Source organism: Bombus pyrosoma, linkage group LG16, assembly GCF_014825855.1.
Source record: "Bombus pyrosoma isolate SC7728 linkage group LG16, ASM1482585v1, whole genome shotgun sequence".
Taxonomy (NCBI): Eukaryota; Metazoa; Arthropoda; class Insecta; order Hymenoptera; family Apidae; genus Bombus; species Bombus pyrosoma.
This window is the reverse complement of record NC_057785.1, coordinates 2479127-2504710: the sequence shown is the minus strand read 5'-3', so window position 1 is coordinate 2504710 and position 25584 is coordinate 2479127. Positions and strand designations below refer to the sequence as shown.

At 46.5% G+C, this 25584-nt stretch overlaps 1 protein-coding gene across 2 annotated transcripts in view; it reads right to left on the bottom strand.

The window, feature by feature from the left end:
* Nucleotides 1–25584, bottom strand: part of LOC122576196 (GATA-binding factor C-like) — an 88497-nt gene that overhangs the window by 12628 nt on the left and 50285 nt on the right. The gene's annotated exons all lie outside the window — the stretch shown is intronic.

Here is a 25584-nt window from a genome sequence, read left to right as displayed (position 1 = left end):
CATATAAGACAAGAAATAAGGGAAAATAGAGAAGCAAAAGAAATTTTAAAAATCGTGTTAATCCAAACGTAGAAATAAAATAGCCAAACTGGAAGATGGTATCTCGCTGGGGGCAGCCATCCACGTGTTATTTAGCAATTAGGTTAGAAAAATTTAACAAATGTTCAGCTGGTCAAATTGTAAAGTACAAATTAAATAAAAGAAAGGAAAAGAAAATACCGATAATCCTTGCGTACACCGGTGCCTGAACTTACCGATCTTGCAACAGATTTTTCGTTCTCAGGGTTAACCTAACCTAACCTTACCAGGCCTCAAATGACCGGATTTAAAATTGAATTTAAAATTGTTGTTTCCTTCGTTTAGCCAACTTTATGAAAATTCTTATATCGTCCGATTTCCCAATTTTTGGCTAAGGTTACAGCCTGGTAAGCTTAGTGTTAATGGCGAGCTACCATAGTCTGTTAATCATTCTAATCAATTAATATCATTCGCGGTACAAACGCTAATACATGCAGTCTTTTACTCGTTTGTTTTTCTATTTCTTTTAATTTGGAAGTAGTTTACAGTCAATTCTCATCGAGAATTATAAGTAAATTATTACTATAACGTGAATAATAAATGATTATCGTATATTCGGTTCTAGCTGAACCTAATGTTTAAATCTAAAGGCTACTGTCTTTTCAGCCTGCGGATCTGATCCGTCGTGTCAAGTAATTGAGTAACTAATGGAATTTACTCGTATTCGAAATAAACTCGAGCGTCGAAGAGGGAACAATTAAAATCGTAACGCTTAAGTCACGACGCATATTCGAATCTGTTGGAAAAACTCGATAAGAACTGTCTGGCGAATTTCTATTATCGAAACTGTCTTATCCCCCAACTTGTTCCAACGAACGTATCGTTTACCGAAACGATCGACGATTTGGCCCGCTTGCAGCCAAAAGTTGATATAAACTGTTAATCCGTGGACTCGGGGGACGAAGCTTTCGACGACAGAATTGGTCAGAGGGATTCCTTTGCAGCTTTTCTCCGGTCGTGGGATTCGTGGGAGGAGAATCGAGAGAAGCTTCCAGAATCAAGAAGCCAGAAACCGAGCCGGGATCGCGTGAAATCGGCCGCCCATAATCCTCGTCCCGGGGATTGGAAATGCGAGCCCGTGTTCTTACCTGTGAGCCCGGATCACAGTCTCGTAAAAGGATCGGCGACCGTCTCCGCTACACCTGTTTCCCCATCGGCGAACGAGAACCAAGGGATTCGTCTCGTCGTCGCGTCGCGTCGTCCCGACAGTTACGGATTTTACGTGACAGCATCGATCTATGCAACTCTGTAGCATCGATGTATGAATAAAAGTATGCTCGGTAGTTTGTTAAAAACGCGACGCGTTATCGACTCTTCCAGCAACTTTGTCTTCTCGGGGTATGTTTTTCGACTCGAACGTTTTTCCAAGAATTCGCGCGTGGCATCGAGCGTACTAAATCTCGCTGGGTCTCGAGAGATTCCGGGAACCTTATTGCGATCGATGATCTATAATCTACGCAAACATTGTATATCTTTTGTCAGGTCCTCGATGATCGTCGCACGCTCTTCACAGGGTCAGGTTGCGACGAGTTTCGTTTGGAAATCGTCCTTCTCGCTTTCCATTCATCGGCCACTTAACCTCCGAACGAAAAGCAGACCCGATCCCGGCATTGTGGACGCAGGCGGAAGGGAGGGCTCTAATGGAAAACCGATTGAAAGCTGTTTGAGCGAAAACGCGTCGTCGAAATTGCACCCCCTTTGTGTCCCCGTCACAATGCGTCTCTCGAGCGCGTGTCCACGAATATAAAATGTCCACGCAACTGTTTTTCCTCTTTTTCTTCGGTGTCTCTGTCCCGTCCTCGTCTCGAGAGTCCTCGAGAGAAACAGGGTGCGTCTCGCCCTTTGTCGTCCGCACAATGTAACCGTTTTCGCCTGTCTTGCTTCGACAAAACGGCGCAGGAATCCGTGCGTACGCGTAATTTTCGTAATCGCAAGCAGCTCGATAATTCGATCCTCGTTTCTCGTTCGACGATCGAAGATCTCCGGAATCGAAGGTGGACAATCGAGGCTATCGCGGTAATCGCTTACTGTTAGCTTTTGTGCCGATACAATCTCCGACCTGCTCGATACCGACGCGTCTGCTCCTCTAAAATTGTTTACGATGACGAACAATTTTGATTTGTTATATTTAACTATATCCTTGGAAATGTATAAATCGTCCATTTGGTTGAAAATTTCAAGCAACGAATAAATTCAAGCTACTTGTTATTCGCGAATGGCGAATAAATTAAAGAAGCTTTATTCCCGAGTAATAAGTACCAGGTTGTCCGAAAAGTTTCTTTCGTTTCATAAGTGAAACATTTTTTATTTTATATTATTTTACGGATTTATATATGCTCCATTTTGTAGTAATAGGACAGATATAATTAAATAAAATAATATAAAGCAAAAAATCTTGTGCATATATTACTTCCTTGTAAAACGAAAGGGACTTTCCGGACGACCTAATACATCGAGTTTATTTCGAATCTCGGGTTTCGAACGATTTTTACGCAACGCAGCTGGCCCATTTCTCCCATCAGTTTATCGTTCTACCTTAACAGCATTCCAACCCTACTTTTTCGAAAAACCGCGATATAAAAGTCACTCTGTCATGGCAGGCAGTTTTCCAAAACGCGGTTTCCTCGTCTTTAGTTTCTCGTCCCTGCGCGTGCATCTCTTTAACGCTAGAACTACCGATAGTTAACACGAAGCTACTTCTACCAAAACCAGTGAAAATGTCTGGTCTTTAAAAAATACCTAATAATAGAATATTTTTATATTTATTGATTTATTACTTTCTCACAGAAGCAATTCCACGTTACGTAGTACATTTTTGATATTAATGATCCATCTAGGACCATGATCGAGGGTTGACACATTTATAAAATTGTAGAACCAGTCGTTTTGATTGCTGTGGTATTTCCAGTGTCGCCATCTAGTGATCTAGCGATCGATCCGGAATTTTCCTGATAACTGATATCGTCTTATCGAAGGATAACGCGTGCGAAGTTGTAGAAAACGAGGAAGTTGGTTAATTGGGGTTCGATAAACAGATTGCAGGACTCCTGTACACTTTGACAAGCACCAGTCATTTTCACTGCTATCGGTATGTCGGAGATGAAAGGACATCGGGACCTTTCTTTCGGAACGTTGGGGGAACCCCCAATACTTTAGTCCACACTTTTATCATAGCTACAATTAAATGATAAAACTGAGAAATTGTTGCAATGTTCTAATCCGAGCGTGGTTGCCCGAGGTTTATGACAGTGGGCTTGGGCTCCAAGTGACATAATGGGTCATTGAACGTAGTCACGGTCACCGGAGGGACGTGTACCTAACAGAGGTACGGAATAATTATGCGGCTCTCCTTAAAAACAAAGACTGACCCGAGAGGTATAGAGAGGAGTACATAAGGGCAGTTCCACTTGGACTGCGGGTCAGTTCATTCGGCTAAGTTCTACTTGTACGTCGAGTCACACTAGGGTCGTGTATCACCTCGCATTGCTCATCCCGTTGGCCGTGGATTCGTTATCGAACCTAAACTCATAGTCATCGACATCTCGTTTGTCCGATCGCCGCTATTACTTGTTAACTCTTGTAACAATCGCATCCGTACCAATAAAGATCAGCTGGAGTACATAACCACGGTGGCCAATTCGAGTGAAGATTCGTCAAACGCCGAAAATTCCAACGCCAACCCGACAGGTATAAGTAGCCTTAGTACAAAGTTATTTTCACTTTGAATACATAGAAAACAAAGTAAAATTCATTATATTATTCTTTCAGTAATCGTTGCGAAGGTCGTTACATCATCGTGGAAAGAAAATATAACACGAAGTAGGAATTTTAAAATAAATTCGAATGGTGTGGTAGTTCCAGTGTTAACCTGCGCAAGACGGTGGAAATATAACGTAATGGTAACTGTCCGTGCGAATAAAACAATATAAGAGAAAACTGGGAATTATCTGGACGACAAGGTGAACGAAGCAGCCATGAACGCGGAAGACTGTTTACACAGTCGGTGGCGGGGTGGCACAGGAAGGAGAGAAAAACGTTGGAAAGAGGGGTGGCTCGACGCGGTGTGTAATCATGGCTTATCTGGCGGATCTTATCGGGGCTGGCGCGTAGCAAAAGGGGTCTGCAGGGTGCTCCGGGCCCCGGCGGAGCCCCTCCGCGTGCAATCAATACGCGGAGAGCCAGCTCATCAATATAGAGGCCCCTATCTGCTCTAGATCTTTCACACCCTCGCCGCGTCCAGCCTTTCACCTTCGCGCCCGCCGGCCTCCGACACGAGGGGGTGGAGTCGCCTGAAAATCGTCCGAGGCCTGGTCGGTCTAATGGTTATTAAACGAGGGAGAAAAGCGAAGCTGCCGCTCGTTCCACCGAGCTGTGCCGTTTCCAAATTGATCGGGAAAAGCTGTTTGGGAAAGTTGGAGATTCGATGGAACAGGGGAAAGAGAAAGAAGGGGAAGCACCGTTTCCAACGGACGAATTCGTTTGTTTGACTTAATAACAATTAGGACGGTGGTAAAATAATATTAACGCCAAGGTAGGTTCTCGTTCTGCTGCAACTGCTCGTTCGATTGTTAACCGTCTCGATAGGACAAAATTCGATTGCAAGAGAACGGTGGATGGTTTCCACGAGACGAGAGCGTTCAGTTTGGAGAATCGAAGACTAAAAAGAAAACAGCCCACTGACCTGCCTAAAGAAATAAAACAGTCAAACTCGAGGATGGTGTCCCGCTGGGGGTAGCCATCCACATTTTATTTAACAATTAAGCTAGAAAAATTTACCAAATGTTCAGCTGGACAAATTGTAAAGTGCAAATTAAATAACAATAAAAACAAATTTGGGGAATGACGCGAGAACGACTCGCAGGACGTGAAAGAGGAGCCGCGCGCGGTCCTCCGGTCGAAGGAAAAAGGGGCGGCAAGAAGGTCGACAGGAAATAAAAGCACGAACCGAACCGTCGCGCCGCGCTGGGTGGAAGGAAGAGCCTCCCTCTGGACGGGCGAACGGACAGGGAGGGCAAAATGAAATGCACGCGAAACGCTGGAGAACCACCGAGCGGTAAGAGCCGGAGAAAGAGAGAGAAACTGACGTGGCCCGGAGACGAGCAAAACGAGATAATAAGGGAACAAGACCGGCAGAAAAATCGAATCGAAATAAAAGGAGGACGTCGAAGGGACGAGGATGCGAGGAGAGCGCGCGCGCTCGCACACGGCCAACGAACGAGCTGCGGGTAAAACGAACGAGAAGAGAAACGTAGATGGCCACGAACTTCAGAAATGTCATATCCGTCAGTGTCCACGGTTGTGTGCCTCCTCGAAGGCAACCGGTTCCCGGCTCGCGGATCGCGTCGGTATCGTCCCCACTCTGCTAACCACCCTGTGAAACGCCGATTACACGGCCAATCGGTGGCACCGTGTGCGCCAGGCCTCGATCGTCCACTCTCCTACCCCCGTGAGCGACGATTCTCAGAATTGCAAATCCCTTGCACGTCAGGGTACTCGTTAAGCAAAAGCTTCGTTCGTAATTTTATCGTCGCTCTTATCCTCGTCACAACACCAGGGTGTTACGGCTCGTTACGATGGGCCGTTGATCGGTACGCCGATTCCAACGTTAGGCAGAACGACCGCGGAAGACAATCAGAAGCAACGAGAAATCTTTCTGCGGGTATTTCTTATCTCCGCCTTTCTGTCATAATTGCGTGCGTCGTCTAGAGTTAAGCTCGCGTGAGGCTTTCTGCCTGGCGCAAATGTTTCGCGATTGCTGCGTTTTTAATTTCCCGAGAACGTTCGCGAGCTCTCGAAGGAAACACCTAAGAAATTAGCGCCGAGAAAGGAGAAATCTTGCGGAGAAGAGGCCAATCTCGACCGAGGAACTCTTTCAACCCCTCCGCGTTCGCACGGTAGCAGAGTCTGCTCTTTTGGTTTTAGATTCGCAGCGGTATTTCTCTGTAAAGATCGAGGATTTTCGATTATTCTATCGAGCATTTTCGATTATTCTGCCGAGGTCCGGAGAGCGTGGCGCGATTCCACGGAACCAGTCTCCTCGCGGCCAATTCGATCAAGGCCGTCTCTCGAGGGGAATATCCTACGCAGTTCCAAGTTCCAACCGCCTAATCGCTCAACAATGCGTGCACGGGTGTCCCGGTTGAGCAGTCGCTCGTTCTCTCGGCTGAACGATCCACGAAACCTCGTCCAACTGCTGCGCGCTGTTTATTCGCGTGTAGACGATCGCGATAATAACAACGATACCGATGATAACGCGATAAAGATCCGCGCGATCTTCCATTCGCTGTTAATGGTCCGCGGGTCCGGCTATCGAGGCGCGCGAAATTCAAACAATGGTAAGAACACGTTTTGAAAGACGACGAGGGTTCGCGTGGTTGTTGGACCGCGCGCACGAGAGACTGTTCGTCCAGGAGAATCTAATATCGTGGTTGACGGAGAAACAGAGGGACGAGGAGAGCGGCGTGATCCGTAGGAAACCGGATCGTACGTGACTCGGGACGATTTTTCAAAGTTAATTGCCGGCCAGTTATCGATCGCTCGTGACAGACGGCGCGGGAGCAATTATTACCGTTGCCTGCTCCAGTATCCGACTCTGCCGAACTCGCCCATCCACTCGTGTCCTTCTTTCGCTTTCCAGCCTCGATTTCTCGGAACCGCTTGCATAATAGCCGATCATCGGAATCGAGTCAACGTGGCGAGCGCTTCACTCTCTCCATCGATGTACACTATGGCGCGCATACGTTTGGATTTGGACACCCGATACAATGCAATGGACAGATCGATAGGTTTGTTACATTCTCAACATTTTGAAAATTGTCGTGTACCTAACGTCGGATATTGCTGGCTTACGAGACTGTACCGTGACGGACCTTGAAACGTCTCATCACACGCTGATTTATCCTCTTCCGTTCGATAATAAATTCAGTCCTCGAGATATTGTACCGGTTAGGACGTACGCAAACCGTGCATAAGTATTCGGACACCTGGTGCAATCCAATCGTGAGATCGATATTTTAACGCTTAATGCTGGAAGAACGTTAATTATTCGCTCCTTGCCATACCTGAGATCCAATGTTAAATTGAAATTGCAGGAAGGAGTTTACCTGCGTCGATCCAGTGCCATATTCATATTCGATTAATAGCTGTCGCTCGATCAAACGTATAGAAACTTTTTGAAACATCGTTGCAAATACGTGCTCCACTTATTCTAAAATCTCAAGCAATTTTCATCCATCTTTGACTTTTTGCCTTTTTTTATTTATATCAATTAATATGAATGATCGTTATCAGTGTCTACCAAGCTTGCCCGCGATAAGATCGGAGACGGAAACCATCAACTTTCTTGCGATCCAGTTCTCCAACTCTCCGTCCAATGATTTCATTCAAATCCATCGCTATCGACTGTCTAACAGAGATTTGTATTTCGCGCGTATTAAATCCATGCACCTTTTATTACACGCGTACTCGTGCAATATTTCACGAGTGTCTAAGTCAGGTTGTCCGAAAAGTTTCTTTCTTCTTATGAGGAATTAATAGACGCACAATGTGCTTCCTTTTATATCATTTTCTCGAATTACGTACGGTCCATTTTGTTCTGTCGAGACAAACACCGCGACATTTCACGTTTGCATAAAGCTGCACTGTTGCAAAAAACACGATTGCGAAGGAAAGACACTTTTCCGACAACCCAACGTAACGTACACGCGCGTTAAAATTTAATTCATACGACTTTTAATACACAAATATCCAGGGAACCTCGGAGATTGCGTGATTAACAAAAGATTTAGAGTAGTTCGATGTACAATTTACAGTTTACTGGAATAACACGGGGGGAAATCGCGCGAACCGAAATACCTACACTTCGATGCGCACAAAATAATGCGCATTTATTTAAGTACCGATTTGTACTTAAATAAAATTTACGGGGATCGCGGTGTTTATATTTTTGTTTAATTATTAACCCTTTGCACTGGAAAGGCGACTCTCAGCACGGCGTTCCTGTTTATGTTAGATTTCGACATCTGCGATTGATGAGAGTGCAATATTGGTCGGTATCTTGGTTCCTTAGCTCCTTATGCTCTTTGTTAGGAAGCGTAAAGTGCTAGACTTTAAAACGGAGATAAAATATTTAATCCCATATGCCTGCGAAACTATGGCTCTGACAACGTCTGCAAAGTTAGTTTGGATTCGACGATCATGGCAAAAGTATTGTAGTTAAGAAACGCTTAAAAAATGATTTTCGGAAGTGAAATTAGCTGAAACGAAGATGAAGTTGATTTTGAACTGTTGAGAAATGAGATCAATCATATCGAAGGGTGCATCTTGCTGAATGCTTCGTAAATTATCATAAAAAAAATACAGAGATTAATATTACAAAATCACATTTCCAAACATGTAAATATAGATAAATTGTTAGAATATAATTCTTTCTTTTGTAAATTAATTTCTATCTAAAATCATTTCACGCTAACTGTAAGACACGCGTCTCGTATACGCTGAATCATCCGGAGTAGCTGCTACGCCCCACCGAAAGAGTCCTCGAGTGCAAAGGGTTGATATTTAGTTTGCGCTTTACAATTTGTCGGCAAATTTTTCTAGCTTATCTAACGTATCTTCTTAATACGAAATCTATACAACAGGGCATTATTTTTATCGTTCTATATGTTTGTCATAATTCATAAGTGTCCAGACGCTTGAGCACGGTAGCGTACGTGTAGGTAGTCCGCGCCTGCTGTTATATTCGCTCGTCGTAAACTCGCGCTTCGATAAATCTTGGGCGGCGAACTTCCTGCGGAGCGGCGCGCGTGTCCCCGATCGTCGAGCGATTCCGCGAAAACCGGCCGATTCGGCGAAAGGCGGAATCGATCCGGATGAAAGACGTACACTGTGCGCGCACCGGCGGTCGTGAGTCCGCTCGTTAATCAGCCTATCGGGTTAATTAATAACGCTCGATCGGCCGACAGACGCATCTTGCGTGGCTCTCGCCGAGGTATCGGTAGCCGACTCTCGTTTCCTTTTCCTCTTGTCCCGTTATCGCGCTACCGCTGCAGCCGTTGTCCCGAAATCGCAGCCGGATCTCACTCGCCGATAGAATTATCATTGCCGAATTCTCTGCCGCGATACGCCGTACGATTTATTTACAGAAATCCGAAACGACTTTAATAACCCTTTGCACTCCATGTCGAGTGCGACTCGACGTCAGTTTTTATCTGAGGAGCTCCTTTGTCGAGTCCCACTCGACATTCTTTTACGTCCAAATCGATAGACGTCCTAGAAAACCAAGATTGCATCCTGGAAATTGTTACACTTAAAAATTACAAAACACAACAATAGAATAAAACTGGTATTTAAGTGAATTTCTTTCTTAATTTATTTATTTAAAGTTGTCTTATTCTTTAGTCGAAGTAAATTTCAAATGAAACACTTAAAAGCTGCTAATAAGGAAATTGAAATAAAATTCGCGGAGCAAAGGGTTAATTATATGTACGTGCATAGGAAAAGTGTTATTTTTTGTAAAAATTACAAAATATAACAATAGCGTATATAAAACTTGTATTTAAGTGAATTTCTTTCTTAATTTATTTATTTAAAGTTGTCTTACTTTTTAGTTGAAGTAAATTTCAAATAAAACACTTAAAAGCGTTGGGAGCTGCTCGTAACGAAATTGAAGTAAAATTCGCAGTGCAAAGGGTTAATCATCGCATCCTGGAAATTCTTTCAGAATATATCGTACGCTTAAAAACTACAAAACACAACAGTAGAATAAAACTGGTATTTAAGTGAGTTTCTTTCTTAATTTATTTATTTAAAATTGTCTCTTTCCTACTTAAAGTAAATTTCAAACGAAACGCTTAAAAGCTGCTGGTAACGAAATTGAAATAAAATTCGGAGTGCAAAGGGTTAAACAAAGGGTCGAGATAACGGCGAGTGAACGTTGTGAACAGCCGCGTACCGTGCAACGAGAGACGAGGGTATTCGTAACGTGAAAACAGAGAAATATTTCCGCTTGAATATCCATCTGTTTATCACAATTCCTACATTTCTTACTGCAAATTACTATGTTAACCGTTACGTTGTATATGTCACTGCGAACAAATTGTTAATTAAATTATTCTCTTATCGAGCTTATTAAAACAGCTTGTACAGTGTAATGTAAACGTCTGTGTTTTACAATTACGCGTATCTGAATATATTTGATAACACGGACAAGGTTCCTCTTTTTATTTCCATATTCCAATTGTGCGAATATTTTCGTGTCTCGGCGTATACAATAGATTTATGTACATGCGTACACACATAGTTGAAAGTTCGTCGAAGGAATTAAGCGGAGGATGTTAAAAATCCTGGAATCGCCGATGCAATTGTTCTAGGAACAGGCTGCTTAAGGACGTGGCTGTCCGGGCTCTCTCTCTCTCTCTCTCCCTCCCTCCCTTTCTCCTTCGATTTTATTTATTCCCCTACCACGGGCCGAACCGCATCGGCATACGAGCAATTTGTATCCCGATGAGAACAATGTTTGTATCGAGGTTGTATCGGCGCACTCCCTCCGCTTCTAGTCACGATTTAGTCAAGGATACACGGAGATCGTTATCGGGGCTACGCTCGTAAAACGATCGTTTACTCGTACTCGTACGATCCGGCCGGAAAAGTCTCGATCTCTCCGGCCGGCCTGGTAATCCTCCGATTTACAGCAATTCTCTTTGAAAACAATGGGAGGGGCATCGATTCGACGCGCAGTTCCCTGGCGGCGAGCGGCCAGCGAGCGCACCGTCCGGGACCCTGATTTTATTTTAATTGCGTTTCCGATCCTACGTGCACGCCGATTGCATCGCCACGGTGATATGCGCGATAATTTATGCCTCGTGATTTCAGCCAGGCGAAACTATGCCGGTTATGCGCGATACACCTCGAGCTTCGTGTTCGCAAACCGAATCGCGTTTCGGATTTAGTCGCGCGCTTGGACCTTCGAGGAAGATGTTACGTTTGTATTTAATCGCCTGCGAATTGCCATAATAATAATAACAATAATAATGATAATAAAACGACAATAACACAACTTCGCCGATTGTCTCGGTTGACCGGCGGACCGACCGACCATTGGCGATCGAGCGAGGTGAAGCGACAAGTAGCGAGGCGCGCGAAATTCGAACGTAGCAGAAAGTTTTCGAATTTTCCGAAATTCGAAGGGACAGAAAGTGGAGGGGATTTGCGAAACCTGTTACGCCAGGGCCAATTATCGTAGGTCGTTGGACGCGCAGAAGCGAAGGCAAGCACAGGTAAGCAAGCGGCTACGTGGCCAGCGTTCGGCAAGCCGCTCGATATACAATATAAACTATAGACGAACGCACGAGGCGTCGTACGCCTACCGGGCCACTACTCGCGCTGCACTTATATGCAACCGCAGCCGCATAATACAAGGTACCGGTGGTACCGTGCAGCGTGCGCTTGTGACTGTGACAAGCAGTGGTACCACATTCCTAACACTAGCGCGCGCTCGACCCGCTCTCGGTGCACCTTCTCCTTCCCCTTTTGTCTCTCTTCCCCCGTCTCTTTCCTCCCCTGTTCACCGTTTTCCGTTCCACGAGTCCTGGCCACCGGCTAGAGAAGGATACGAACGATGCGAGGGTTCGTGCAAAACGCCTAAACATTCTCAATTCGCAATTTCGCCACACGCGATTTAACGTGAAACCGTGGTGCGAGATGAGCTCGGCCCGCCGATATTCGTCGCTTCTACCGTGTAGGAGCCGGTGACTTGGACGATTGGTGCAATTAAAACGCACGATTCCGCTTTGCAATATTCAACTTTAACCGCGTTTCTTTTTCCTTTCGTTCCCATTATTCAAACTTTCAAAGAAACTTCCAACTTTCCCATCGCGTTTGCCGCGAGCGATTGTAGGTTTATGCGTTTGAAACTCATACGATTAGAATTTATTAGAATTGCTGGCTCGCGAGGGCAGACGAGCGAACGAAGGATGGCCGCTGTCGGCTAGTCACGCGTCAGCTAGTTAAACCAGCGACACGCTTTCGAGAGAAGATTATTTCGCGCATACTTTGCGTATTTTTCTAAGAGAACGCAGCGAGGAAACGCGATGTCGCCTTGACGAGGTCGTGCGAAAATCGCAACGGCTACCTGCCACGTAAACGCGTCTGGATTTATTCGATTAATATTAATGACCGCCGTATCCGATGTCTCGCCGACAGGTTTTCCAGCCGGATTTTTCCCGGCTCGCCGTGATAACCCGCCGCTTATATCGCGCCGCCGCTTTTTTTGCCTGCGGTCTTCGACGCGTTTCTCGCGCTTCCGGTCGAAACGATCGGCGCGCAGCAAATTAGAAAAGCGACGCTGCAGGAACGAGTGGCGCGAAGAGCCGCTTTTCTCTCGCCACGCGCGATTCACCGATGAATAATATTCTATTAAGGGAAGATGCTTGGTCGCTGGTATTTAACGAAGCAAAGGACATCGTAACAGTCTCTTTGTGTCGCGCGATTAAACAGCCTCGCCTATCCTTGAGAAACTCGGACCCTCTCGGCCGAGCGAAACGTTGGTCGATGTTGCGGAGGAAGAAGGGAAGAAGCACGTCATAGCGGATCCGGCGCGAAAACAAATTCGCCGAGAGGAATTCACGTGGCATGCAATTAATCGGCGAGCTCGCGGAAAATAGAGCAACGTTTTTCCTTTAGACAGAGCAACTCCTGGAAAAGAAGAAGCTTGATTTTCTGAAGCCGAGACTCGATTAATTCTCCAATTACGCTTCTGCCAAATAGAAGAGCAGGAAAAGGAAATTGCGCACTGAAAGGCGACGAGGAAGGGAAGCGAAAAGCGGACGGTAGTTAATTGGTTAAGAACAGCGGAGAGAAGATCGCGCAAGGTGGAAGAACGTGTAAATAGGACGAAGTAAAACAGGAGAAGCTTCAAACGCGATAGATGTAAAAAAGTGCGCGTGCGAGTGGAAGGAATAAGATTTAACGCTAGCCAAGTCCATCGGTTGCCCCTTGAGATTGGAATTATCTGTAAACTGGCGTTTCCTTTCAAATTGCGAATTCCGATCGCCAGCTATCGAGCCAGTAAATTTCGTTGGCGACCGGGTTCGATGCAACGACCCGTTTTCTACGGCTATTCCGGTGAAGCCGGCACGAGACATTGAACAGACCTTGGTCCGACCAGGCAACCTTTCACTCATCTTCTATCCGCTGAACGCGGCACGCGGATCGACGCGACGCGACGTGGCAAAGGATTTTCACCGCGTACCCGATACGCGCCATGACGTAGCCGACCACGCCGCGGCGTTCCGTCGATCCAACGCTCCTCTCTGCCTTTCTAATCACTGCGATCACCGACCAGTCTTAATTCGTCGTCCTGACTCGGCCGCCTCGACGTTTACGCCGAACCAGCCGCGTTCCTTATCGTTCAGCGAGTTCGCCAACTCGTACGAACGCTCGTTACTTGGCATCGTAGGATCGCGACGTCTCTGCGTTTCTACTTTGTCCGGCTCGAAAAATCGAGAGTCGTCGCTGAACGAAGCTGAGAAGAGGAGCGTGGAAGAAGGAGAGGGAGGAGGAGGAGAGGTAGGAACGGTTGGAGCAGAGCCACGGGGACGACACGGTGAATTTATTTAAATTGCGAGCAATGTTCCAGCGTGTTCAGCAGCTTCTTCTGGGCCGGCGCAATCGAAATCGAGCAAAACGAGCAGCAAAGCGTGCTGGATCGCCGGTTTATATAAGGCGGGGAGAAGTCGAACGGTGGGTCGCCCCGTGGGACAACGCCACTGAACCACCTCCGCTGCTCTTCCCACCCTCGGCCCCCTTCGTTTCTCTCTGCCACGCGTTTTTTCTACTCTTTTCGACACTCCGCGCCACGGTTCCGCTTAAAACTTTAAACGACCGCACGGCACGACGCGAACACCAACGACAACCAACGACCGGACTCGCCCCTTCGAGGGTAGCCTGGAATTGCCGCGGGAACCGCCAGAGGGAATTACTTGTACGAAGAATTATTATCGGCGAGATTATAAGAGTTGGCAATAAAAGGAGCAACGAGAAGGTACAAGGAACGGTAGTGGCGATTTTTGCCAACGGGCCACGCAGTAACGTCGTTAAATAGATACCCAGAAGCCATCGAGCCGGTTTCCGGCTTACGCGTGCTGTGCACCGCTTGATTGCACCGGTCCCGAGAGCGTATCCGCCTCGCACGGCCTCCTCACCGCCGATTATTAATTGGATCGCAACGCGGAACTAACAATTATACCTTCGATTTTTCGTAGCCCTAGCAATTTATCGGCAGCCTATCGAGAGAAACTCGAGGAAGATGAAGTTTCGCGCGTCCTCCTCTCTCTTGCCGTCCGCTCGGAGGGAGCAAGCACGACGGACAGAGCTTTCGGGATGAAAATTACAGCGCAGAAAGCTGGCGAATAACGGTACGCGTCGAACCGGCGAAATAAAGCAACCGATAATTAGTCGGCGTATGGAATTCTCCTGGCATTATTGAACTGTCTACCTGCTAATTGCAATCGGTTCGTTGCAGATGCCGCGCTCCTCTTGCCTCTGCCACTCATCGTCTAACACAACTTTTTTCTCCGGCATTTCCATCGCGTTTTCGGCCAGCTGGACGCTGCGCTCGCGCAAATATCTCACATTCTTTCTCTCTAGCAAGGAATTTCTCGGTTGACTGTACTTTCTATGCGCGCACACTGCCAGACAATTCAGAAATGGACGGAATCGCGTGGAAGACGGCCGCATGGAAGGGGCAGACCCAGGCGAAATAAAGTGGCGTATTTACACGATGAGGCCGCGGTATGCAACGCTTACGTTCGGCTGTAAATTACTACGCTGTAAATCGTGGCCTGTTATTTGGCCGCGGAGCGGGGGCGAACGAGCGAGAAAAGTGGAGTAGAGAGCGAGACGGAGGCCGCAGCTTTATGGAGCGCGAGATGATTTACGGGGCGATAGTTGAAAACAACTCTCGCGGATCAAAGGACGTTTAAATTACTGCATCTTCCACTTGCCTCTAAGTGCTACCATGCGCTAAACAATGGGTTAATAACGTGTGCCTGGGAGAGCGCCGCGGTGCTTTCCTCGCTATATGCAACAAACGATTAGGATCTTGGGCGTTTTGCGAAACTGCCACTCGTTCGACCGTGTCCTCGTCGTGGAATCTGCTTTGCGATTCGAAAAGAATCTTCGAAGCGGCGTGGTCTCCGCTTCCACGTCCTTCCAGTTCCTACGATCATTTCGTCCTGTCCGCTTGCATAGAAACACCATCTTTCATAGTTTCTTCTTAATACGATTTATCTCTGTCCTTTCGCGGGGATAATTTCGTTCAAAAACCGAGTAGAACGTAATTGAAATCGCAACAGTTGCGAAGAATTGTGCCGCTTTGATGAGCGAACGTGCATCATCCTCGTCGCTGGAACATGCGAGCGACTTGAATCGCAGCTAGCAATTAGAACGAACGAACCGAGGGAGAAGTTCGTCCGAAGGAATTGATGGAAATAAGGAAGGGACGGACGCGGCGCGGCAAACGAGTTGGTTTCCTGGTGGCGCGGCGTCGCGGCGAGCCGGCGCGCAATTAAGGTCAGCTCTTTATGCACTCAACGAGGTGACACGAGATTCATTATAGTTTTCCCGAGATGGCGAGAGTTCACGCGAAGCTCGTTCAGCTGCCTAAACAAACATAAAGCTGGCCGGTCTGTTCGTTAATTATTACGCCAGCAGGAAGCGGCGCCGGCACGATCGACCGGCCCGCCACAATGCTGCCAGTTACACCAGGATGCGTTCAAATGCATCTCGCTGCACGTGTACACGTCGCCTACCTACGTACACATACGCACGTGTATATGGGACACGGCCATTAAGGTCGCATACTAAATTCCAAATTAATTTTCCCTGGCTAAAACCACGGCCGGAAGTGAGCACGCGGGACAAAGCACGACCCGATCTACTTACATTTCCCGCGAACGGAACAATTTTTTCCAGATCGTAGAAGGCAGCGGATAGCGTGGAATAAACGATCGTGTTATTTGGAGAGACTTTCTGTTTCACATTTCGTGGAATAAACGGGGAATAACGAGGTAGGATATAGCAGGTCGGAGAGAGTGGCCGATGTATTATATAAAGTCGAACGAAACAAAAATCCCAAGAGGGAAGAAGCAGGGTGAATTATGGCGGGCCACCCCTATCTACGCGCGTACAATGCATAAAGCACGCGCGTTCCGAGTGCGTGTGCGTCCCGTGGCCGCGATTCAGCTCTCGAAACTCGATTTATGACTTTGGCTAACTGCTCAGAGGCCGGCAGCCCCCGGCTGCTGCCCTTGCCAGTCCAACGGACCCGCGCTTAAATGCTAACGCATACGACCCGCCCGACGACTCTTCTCTCCTCTCCTCTCCTCTCGTCTCGTCTCCTCGCCGGTTGTCCGCGATCGCCGTATCTCGCCGTAATTACCGCGCCTTTCCACCGATACAAATAACCTCGCAAATTGCTGGAATCCGAGAATCCGCGGAACCGAATCCGCGGAACGTTCGAGGAATCTGTGATTTCTGGGATTTCGTAGAAACGTGGAAATTTGGAATTGTCGCGGAGCGAGTGGAATAAGAGAACCGCTCGTGGCTCTCGTATGACACGGAATCGCGGCTCGATTTCAACCTCAACGGCTGGTTGCTGGCGCTGGATAGTGGCGCGTATGCGGCTTTCCGCAAGGATAGCCATCTACGATTCAAGGCGTTACAAGTAAACGGTCCCGACACGACATAAATCTCCACCGGCTCGATCTTTCAATAGCGAACTTGGTTCGACACGGATTTCCACGTATTCTCGCAGTCCACCGGTCGCCTTCTTTCCACCTTGATCTTTTCCTTCGCGATCGGCAGGTGAAGCTTGCGCAATCGAATTCCGATGAATATTCGAGACGGAGGAGAATGCGTTCGCCTGGAGATTCGGCGGTTTTCCTCCTTTCTTTCTTCTCCAACGACAGATCCCATTGCTCCCTCGAGCTTCGTCCTCGGTGCATCAACAAGGAGCAATTTTTTACTGTACGGGGCCACCCGCCGCTGCGTGTCTCGGCGAACAACTTCTGCAGACACGTTTGTCTCGTTGGCGCGGCGATTTTTTCAAGGAACGTCGATCGCCAACGAAAATCGTAGGGCGCCGCAGCTTTTACGAATTCCCACGTCGGACGCGTGCACGCAGAAAACGTGTGGTGAATACTCTTAACCTTTTCCACCGCCCACCAGCGCGTATACGCGTCTTTTTAAATTCACTGGCCACGCCGCCGACCGATGGGACGGCGGGCAATTTGAATAGATACGGTTTCTCACCGCGGCCGAATTAGAATATCGAGATCGGGAGAATTGTGAAGTGACTGCACCGCGATTACCAAGTGAAATTCCACGGATCACTGTCCCTGCTCGTCGGGTTCTCGTTGAATTGCAAAGAAAAAGATGAAATAGACGAGAGACAGAGAGACGAACAGACAGACAGAGGTGACGAGAAAACTCGTTGACAATTTCTCTATTTCCATCGTTCCATTCTCTGTAAACATCGTCGAAACTGGTTAATGACTGGTGTATTTGTGAGAAAAATCTGACGGTGGAAAAATACACAACACTGTTTGTTTATAACGTCGCAAGCTACATGCTCGATGCTGATATATTAGGTTGTCCGGAAAGTGTCTTTCTTTCGCAAACGTGTTTCCTACAACAATGCACCTCCGTGCAAACGCGAAACCAAGTGTGCGAAATGTCGCGGTGTTCATCTCAACAGAACAAAATCGATCGTACGTAATTCGACAAAATAATATAAAAGAAGAACCTGCATCGATTATTTCCTCGTAAAAGGAAAGAAACTTTCCGGACAAGCTAATCGTCCGATTGTTCAGTCCACCTGCGAAAGTTTTTCGTACGTTTGATCGAAAAGAGCACGTGGACCAAAGAAACTCTCCGAATTCGTTCGCTAAATTTGACAATCTGCTAACAACACGCGTATGATGAAGTTCAAAGGTATACTATTGGATTGGCAACTAAGTGATTGCGGATTTGGCCAATACCAGCTAATGAAAAATACCGCAATCACTTAGTTGCCAATGCAACACACATATAGCAAAAGCGTGAAAGCACCAGGATGCTTCTCGCGAGTGACATCCTTCTGATATTGCGACGGTATTCTTCATTCTCTGAAGAATCTGTAAACGGTATACGCGTGTGTTGAGTATTCATCGGGATACTTAATAAATACGTGTCTGGTTAGCTGCCATCTGCTCGATCGTTGCTATAAAAATGTAATTTCGCGTAAATATCCGCAGCCTACTAATCACGGACAAACGTTGTCTAATGATCGGTAAAATGGTGGCTTTCGGTGAGGCGCGCGAAACGATAGGCACGAGGCGACGCGGGATAATTGCGATTCGCCGGCCGTAATCCGCAGTTAGATAATATACGGTATGATAGGATGGCTGGCAGCCTGGCCACGATTACCATACAGTTGGCTGGCGTATAGACACGTGTAGACAGGCGTGTGTGGTCTGTGGCCGGTGCGCGCGAGCGCCGTTCTCTCTGCCTCACGGAGGCTCGATGCCACTTTAATGGCATCATCATCCTGCTCGTTCAGGGCCTCAAACACTATGTTACGCGATTTCATTGACTTAACTGATTTCTGTAATTTTGTAATTAACGATCGGCGTCCGGAGCGAATAAATTGTCGATCGAGCGAGCAAACGCCGCGCGTATCGGCCGTCGTTTCTTACGCTAACGATATCGTTAATGTCGCGTCGATCCAGCTGAATATTCTCTCGTTTCACCAGTCAATCCGTAACGCTCGGTTGGAAAAAATCACACCAGCGTTCCACGCTATTAACCTGTTTTTCCCCCTTTTTCCCACTCTTTTCTTTTTGCTTTTCCCTTTTTATGGGAAGAAGATGTTTGCCAGCTAAATGGACAGCCATTAAGCAACTGCTGGACAGTCGAAATACCATCGCGATCGCTATCGTGATGTTTTACGCGATCCGAGATCCGAACGTAAACGTCGCGGAAAATGAAAATATTCTCTCGTGAATCAACGAAATACGCTTTCCTCGACGCGCGCTTGAAAAACGACTAGCGACAAGGCTATTAATCGCTCCGAGAGGACGTGGATACAACTTCTCGAGTATCCGCGAAAGATCGCCAACGATCGATAACGTTAATGTCGTCATCATCGTCAGTGAAGCTGTAAATCAGAGAGGCGTCGATTTCGCGTACGCCAGGCTTGGAAAAATTCGATAAAAATTCGCTCGCAAGGCTGCGGGATACTGGGTGGTCGAGTTTTCGCGATCACAGCCGCATCAATTTTGCTGTGAACGAGATGGAGCCGCGTTCGAACGGGAGTCGACGCGATCTTCCACGTGTCGATATGCAAATGCTCTCCACTCGATCAGGACGCGATATTAATTTCTCTGCGGGCAAAAAACCGCCGTAGAAACTCGTCCATCGAGCCGATTATTCATTCCAATCGGCTATTTTCCCTCGCACCAATCAACCACCTACGAGCTTTCCATTTGGTTTCGATCTTTCACGCCAACGAGGGAAGATGCCTGTTCGATCCGCGAATTCAAAAAGTTGCGAAACTTTGCGAATATGCAGAGAATATACAGACGTGCGTTACGCGATTTATTTTTGCTGTCCAAATTTATTCTCGAGGGATGAGAGTCTCGAACAGCAAGCTATTTACCAATTTTAAGCTGCGAATCGCCGTAACGGCGAATATTTGTTCCAATTAAAGAAAGTAGTTTTCTTTTTATCGCAAAATCGAAGAGTATTTCGTCTCTCGGGGGTAATTTCGAGTAGCAGAAAATAACTGCGCAAGAGTTTCATAATTCGTTGATTTTTCCGCGAGTTGAAGAATTTGCTGTGGGAAGTTTGCTCGATTTTCTAGAGAATTTTAGCTCGGCGAGCGATAAAAAGAGTTGCCCGGCGACCGACCTCGTCGCTTAGATCTCAGTTTGGAAACGATTCTATGCCGCAAAATCGCCGAAAGTGTCGAAAGTCTTGGAAGTGGCTGGCGTAATGCATTTCCGATATCTCGAGCTTGTTACATTTTCTCCGACATTTACGTCAATGACGCTACATAGCATACTATCGACTCAAGTAATAAACAATATATATAGAAACGATGAAATGAAATGGACGAAATATCAATATCACGTTGAAAATTCGAAATTAATACGATATTTGGATATTTTCTAGATGCTCGCGAAATATTGACCGCGCGCCAAGCTTTCAAAAGGCTAACCGAAATAGCCAAGACCTTCGTGTCTCGCGAGACTTTCTAAATGACCAAAATTTCCAACACTTTCAGGTATCTTAGCGTATCGGTTGCTACTCCGAGTATAGTACAACAACGATCGTAATTGCGCGGCGCGTGCGGACATTCGGCGCGATTGGAAGTGGTGGGCATCGGCGAAGCTGGTGGAGGATGAACGATAACAGAAGACTGTAATTGTAAGATGGATGGCGAAGAAACGGTTTCTCTTAGCAGCGTGTACCTGCATATCGGTCGGGGGCCTTCGTCTATCGCGCGGAGAAACCGCGTGTTAAGTGTGTTAAGTGTGCTCTAGTGAACTTTTAGTCACGGCCACACCCAGCCTCCGTCCGAGGCAAGGCTGGACCTCTTACACACACCCACACTCGACCGTGTACTTTCGTCCGGGCGTATCCGATGTAACGGGTGTCGGATGGAAAAAGGACGAGCTGGAAACTCGTGCGGAGAAGTAGAAAAAAGTTGATACCGGCGTGGGAAAGCTGGAGCGAGATTGCAATTTCGAACGCGTTCAATTTACCGATCGATCGTTTTCGCTGTTTATGGAGATGGGCAATTCGTTCAACCTTGAACGTGCGAATTCTCCGCTGGAAATATATGGCAAGGTTTGGACGGGTGCGGGCGCCCGTGGCTTCTAAACGAGCATCGTTACGGCTCGAATTAAAATCAATTCCCGTTATCAGAAAATTGCAATGTCGTTTACCGGCTATTACATGGTAGACGCGATCAACGTGAAAGACAAGATCAGCCGATAATTGAAAATCGTAGCTGGCTTACGCGATGATTTCTCCGTGTGGTCGTCGATCGTGACAAATTGCCCGATCCAATTAGAGACGTTTTTTTTACCGCGGCTACGACTATGTTGCAAGGAAAAATTATCTTGTCTGTACGATGTATGCGAGTAGCGAGCCGCGTTACTTTCGATCGAACGTTAATCGTTTCCCCTCCTTCACGAGCCTCATTATCGCTGTATATTAATGCCGTGTCCGGCTAACGTTTATCCGTTACATTGCCGCGCGAGGAGAAGCCGTTTCCACGGGATCTACGCGTTCGCCAGAGGAAAATGCCGTTGGATCGGCGCTCCATCTTCCATTGCTTGTCACCTAACCTAAAATTCGTCGCATCGCGCGTACACAATTTTCATTCTGTCCATGGTCAACATGGTCGATTCGTAACTTTTCATTTTCTATAAAACGCACGAACAACAGAAACATCGCGTCTTTTGCTTTGCAAACATTTTCCTATTCTCTGCGCTTTCATCGACGCGTACCAGCTTCCTACCTTATCTCTGTCGGTAGTTTTGGCGCCAATTACGGTCCTTTTTAAATGCTCCTTCATGCAATATATATATTCTGAAGATTTTTTTTTATTTGGTAGACTTTCTACAATCAATTCTCATTGAGAATTATAAATAAATTATTTTGCCGCCGTACTGTAACTTGCATTACAAGAATTTATAGTATGTTTGATTCTAGTTGAATCCGATGATTAAATCTAAAGGGTCTGCGGATCTGATCCGTCGTGTCAAGTAATTGGGCAACTAATGGGTTTTGGTGGTTGTTAACTCTTATGTTATATCTGTTACTGAATTTCGATATGTCTTCTCTAACTGTGGATATCTCAAGGTCGCGGTGTATTGTTTCGTCGCTGACATACCAAGGTGCATGTATTAAGAATCTCAGAGTTTTCGATTGGAATCGTTGGAGAATTCCTATGTTGGAGTTACACGCTGTTCCCCATAGTTGGATATTTTGAAGATGCGCTTTATTCGAAGAACCACGCGAGTCTGGTTCCTCCACGAGACCTACGCTCTTTACTGTCGGGTTCGGATTTCATCGACGACGCTGCACCATGACCCCATACCTATCCCATACACGATGATACCTTCCCATATACGTACATACTTCTGGCTGCTATATTTTCCACTGTTGAATCATAACGGCGATCGCGTACAAGCTTGACGTATCGATAAACGCAATGATCTAACGCAATCTAACTCGTCACGGTATAACGTGGATAAATCTACTCGTAATTTGAGGAACGAATACTTGAGAAATGTTGGAAATGAATGAGCTCGGCTGTTGGTATTTTTAGAAGCCCTAGGCGAGCTAGAGATCCAGGTGTGGGACATCCAAAATATAATCAGCGTTAGGCGGAATTGGCGGGTGTTACACCGGCCTCGACACGAGAAAGTTCCAGCCTAGCCAGTGCATTAATTACGTCACTGGACAAAACTTCGCCACCGCCGACGCGTATAACGCCGCGTACACGACCCTCTGTCTCTCTTCTTGTCTCTTGTAGTACACGTGCGTCCTTGTTGGTGCACGTGCGCGTTCGTATGCGGCAGCGCGCTCGCGCGTCGCCTACCTCACCAACGGACGAGTATCGCTATCCAGGTGTGTAACGCCGCTGGTGTGTGGCATTTAAGTCGTTTTACAACGCTGCTCTCTTGCTACGACACCTAGACGCCCGCGCGTTCGTAACTAGACACCGTCGTTCCAACTTACACGCGATCCCTTCCACGACAGTGCCACAAATCCCGTGGATTTGACTGCAGCTTCGGTCGCTTCAGTTTTCTCCAAGTATTTTGACACACGCAAATCGTTGCAGACGCGCGAAACGTACTTCCAGCTGCTAAGCTTCTCGGTCTAAATTTCGCCTTATCTCCGGCAACCATATACACAGCTGGTAAATATCGATGAAAAGCAACCGATCGATAGTCGATATTAATTGGTAGGAATAAAGGAGCAACGATGGAAAATTGTTCACACGTGCACACGCGAGTTAGGGCACTTAAAACGTTGAGATCTTAGAATTTGAAACATCTGTCTCGAACACTGGTCTTCCAAAAGTTTCCATAGATTTGATCAAGCGTCGGCTATTTATTACAAGTAACACGATCGATGCAGCTGTATTGCTCGTTTCAGCTCCGATTCACAGGGAAGTCTAGTCGCAGTTATTGCAGGAAGCGAAGAGTCAACGTCAGGGAAAAACGTTCTATCGAATTGCAGCGAGTGTGCAAAGACTTGCACCGTGGCGAGCTGTTACGGTTATGCAGAAAGCGACCGTGTGCTGGCCGATGTTCGTCAGCAACGAGAGAACGAAACGGAGGAATAAAATTCGTGCAAGTCGCATTATTCGATACGAGTGGTACGCGATGACCGTGCAAAGTATAAACAAAAATATGGAAAGCGGAGAGAAACATGGAAACAGCTGGAACGCTAGAGACGAGGAACGCGCGCTGCGTCCACGCCAATCATCCGCGAGAGTAACCAAAGTAACTCAACTCGATCGTCGCGGGCAAGTGGTTACGAGGCGCGCGAATACACGTAAAACCGTGTACAGGTAAATATATCGCGAGTTTGTCGTGCATAAGCGTGCCACGAATTGTGCAATCCAGCTGTATGCACGTCAGACAATATACAACGCGGCACGCCGACAACGGCACAGGATTGAATATCCTGTTCAGGCTTATTGGGGCAAGGTGGCCAGCCTTGCCACTTTGATACCGGTCGCGGCGCGATAGCGCTACGCTCCATCGCGAGCCCATTCGGCTAGCGCTAGCGATGAACGTTCGAACGTCAGTCTCGAAGAGATCCGATGTTTTTCAAACATCGTGAAAATTCGAGTAGCTTCGAATGAGAAGATTCGACGGTCCGAGAATTCATGAAACTATCGAAACCGACGAAGATCCTGAGGATCTTGGCTGCTTCGATGAGTCTTGTGAAAGTGCGCGATTTCGAATATCTCGCTTATTTTCACGAACGTTGAAAGCTTGGCGTATGGTCAATATCTTAGAAGCCAAGTGTATCATCATCGATATAAAATACGAAAGAAAGTTCGTATCATCGTAAATTCTATTTTATGTTCTATCTGTGTTTATAGCCTGCGACATATATTAACAACTGTGGATACGTTTTTCTTATCAGATAAATATATCATTAAAGTATTCTGAATCGTCATTATTTAATCATCGACTTATTTAAGTGCACACGTTACTGCACCGCATACATTACGTTACATTACACACGATTATGTTATTCAATAAGCGATATGCATATGCAGCAAGCTCCGTCGCAATCACCGGGAAATCTTTTCCATTTGATCTGATTTCAAGTCTATCGGTACTTTCAAGGGCGTTCAAGGCGATCGAAACTTTCGTGACAAACTTTCCAATGGAAAATTGAAAAACGTTTCGGATGCCATCGCGGACCACTCGTTCGCTTCTTCGTGGTACAAAGTCTAAGGAAGAAGTGGCCTGATCGACTTCCGTTTCTCGATAAAAACGACAGCCTATCCAACGATCCGTATCGAATTTGAATTAATCATTCGCCTGCGTCGTGATTATGTGGCTTCGGTGTCAGTGGATTTACATTTCTAACGATATGAGGAAAAAAGCGGCGGCGATTTTTCTCCTGCGTTTTCCGCGTAGCTGGAAAACACGCCGCGTTTCCACGTGCCGGTCATTCATCACCTCCGTTCTTCCTTTTTTCCTCCCTTTTTCGACCGCATTAAGCACACTCAGGCCTCTGTTATTTGTTCGGTCGACGATAAAACCAGACTAGCTGCCGGTAATTATTCAACCGCTGTCATCCACGGTGGCTCGTGACAATCCGTCTTGGGTTGTCACGTTCGCCCGGTTAATTGTATTAACCCTCTTGCTACAAGTTTTCCACGTACCGTTCGGAAATATCATGGCAAACACGCGTTTTTCACTACACTTGTCAAAGCGAACTTTGCTTGTTGAAAGGTACATATTCCACGATTGAAATATTTTCTATGACAACTACTAAGCTATATATATACGTATAAAACTGTTATAATTACTAAACACATTTCACGAGAACGAGACATCGTTACGCGCGTTAAAGCGAAACTTCGATGTATATGGAAAACGAACAACGTGAACGTATCGGGTACGAGGTGGTGACAGTGTTGGGCAAAGCTTTATTCGAGCAACAGATAGCGAAGAAAAAGAAGAAATAAAATGTTATTCGTCGCTAATGAATAAATATCGCAGGGAATAAGGATTTATTCGAACAAGAAATTCGTGTAAGAATTTATCCTAATAAAAGTTTCATCGAATAACTTATTCAGATAAGAGCTTATTCGGATAAAATTATGTATTATGCATAAATATTTATGCGCTACGTGGCGTATGGACATGGTACCGAACGTGAGATATATTTCCAAGCTGCCCGGCTGTCGCCACATTGCCTTTT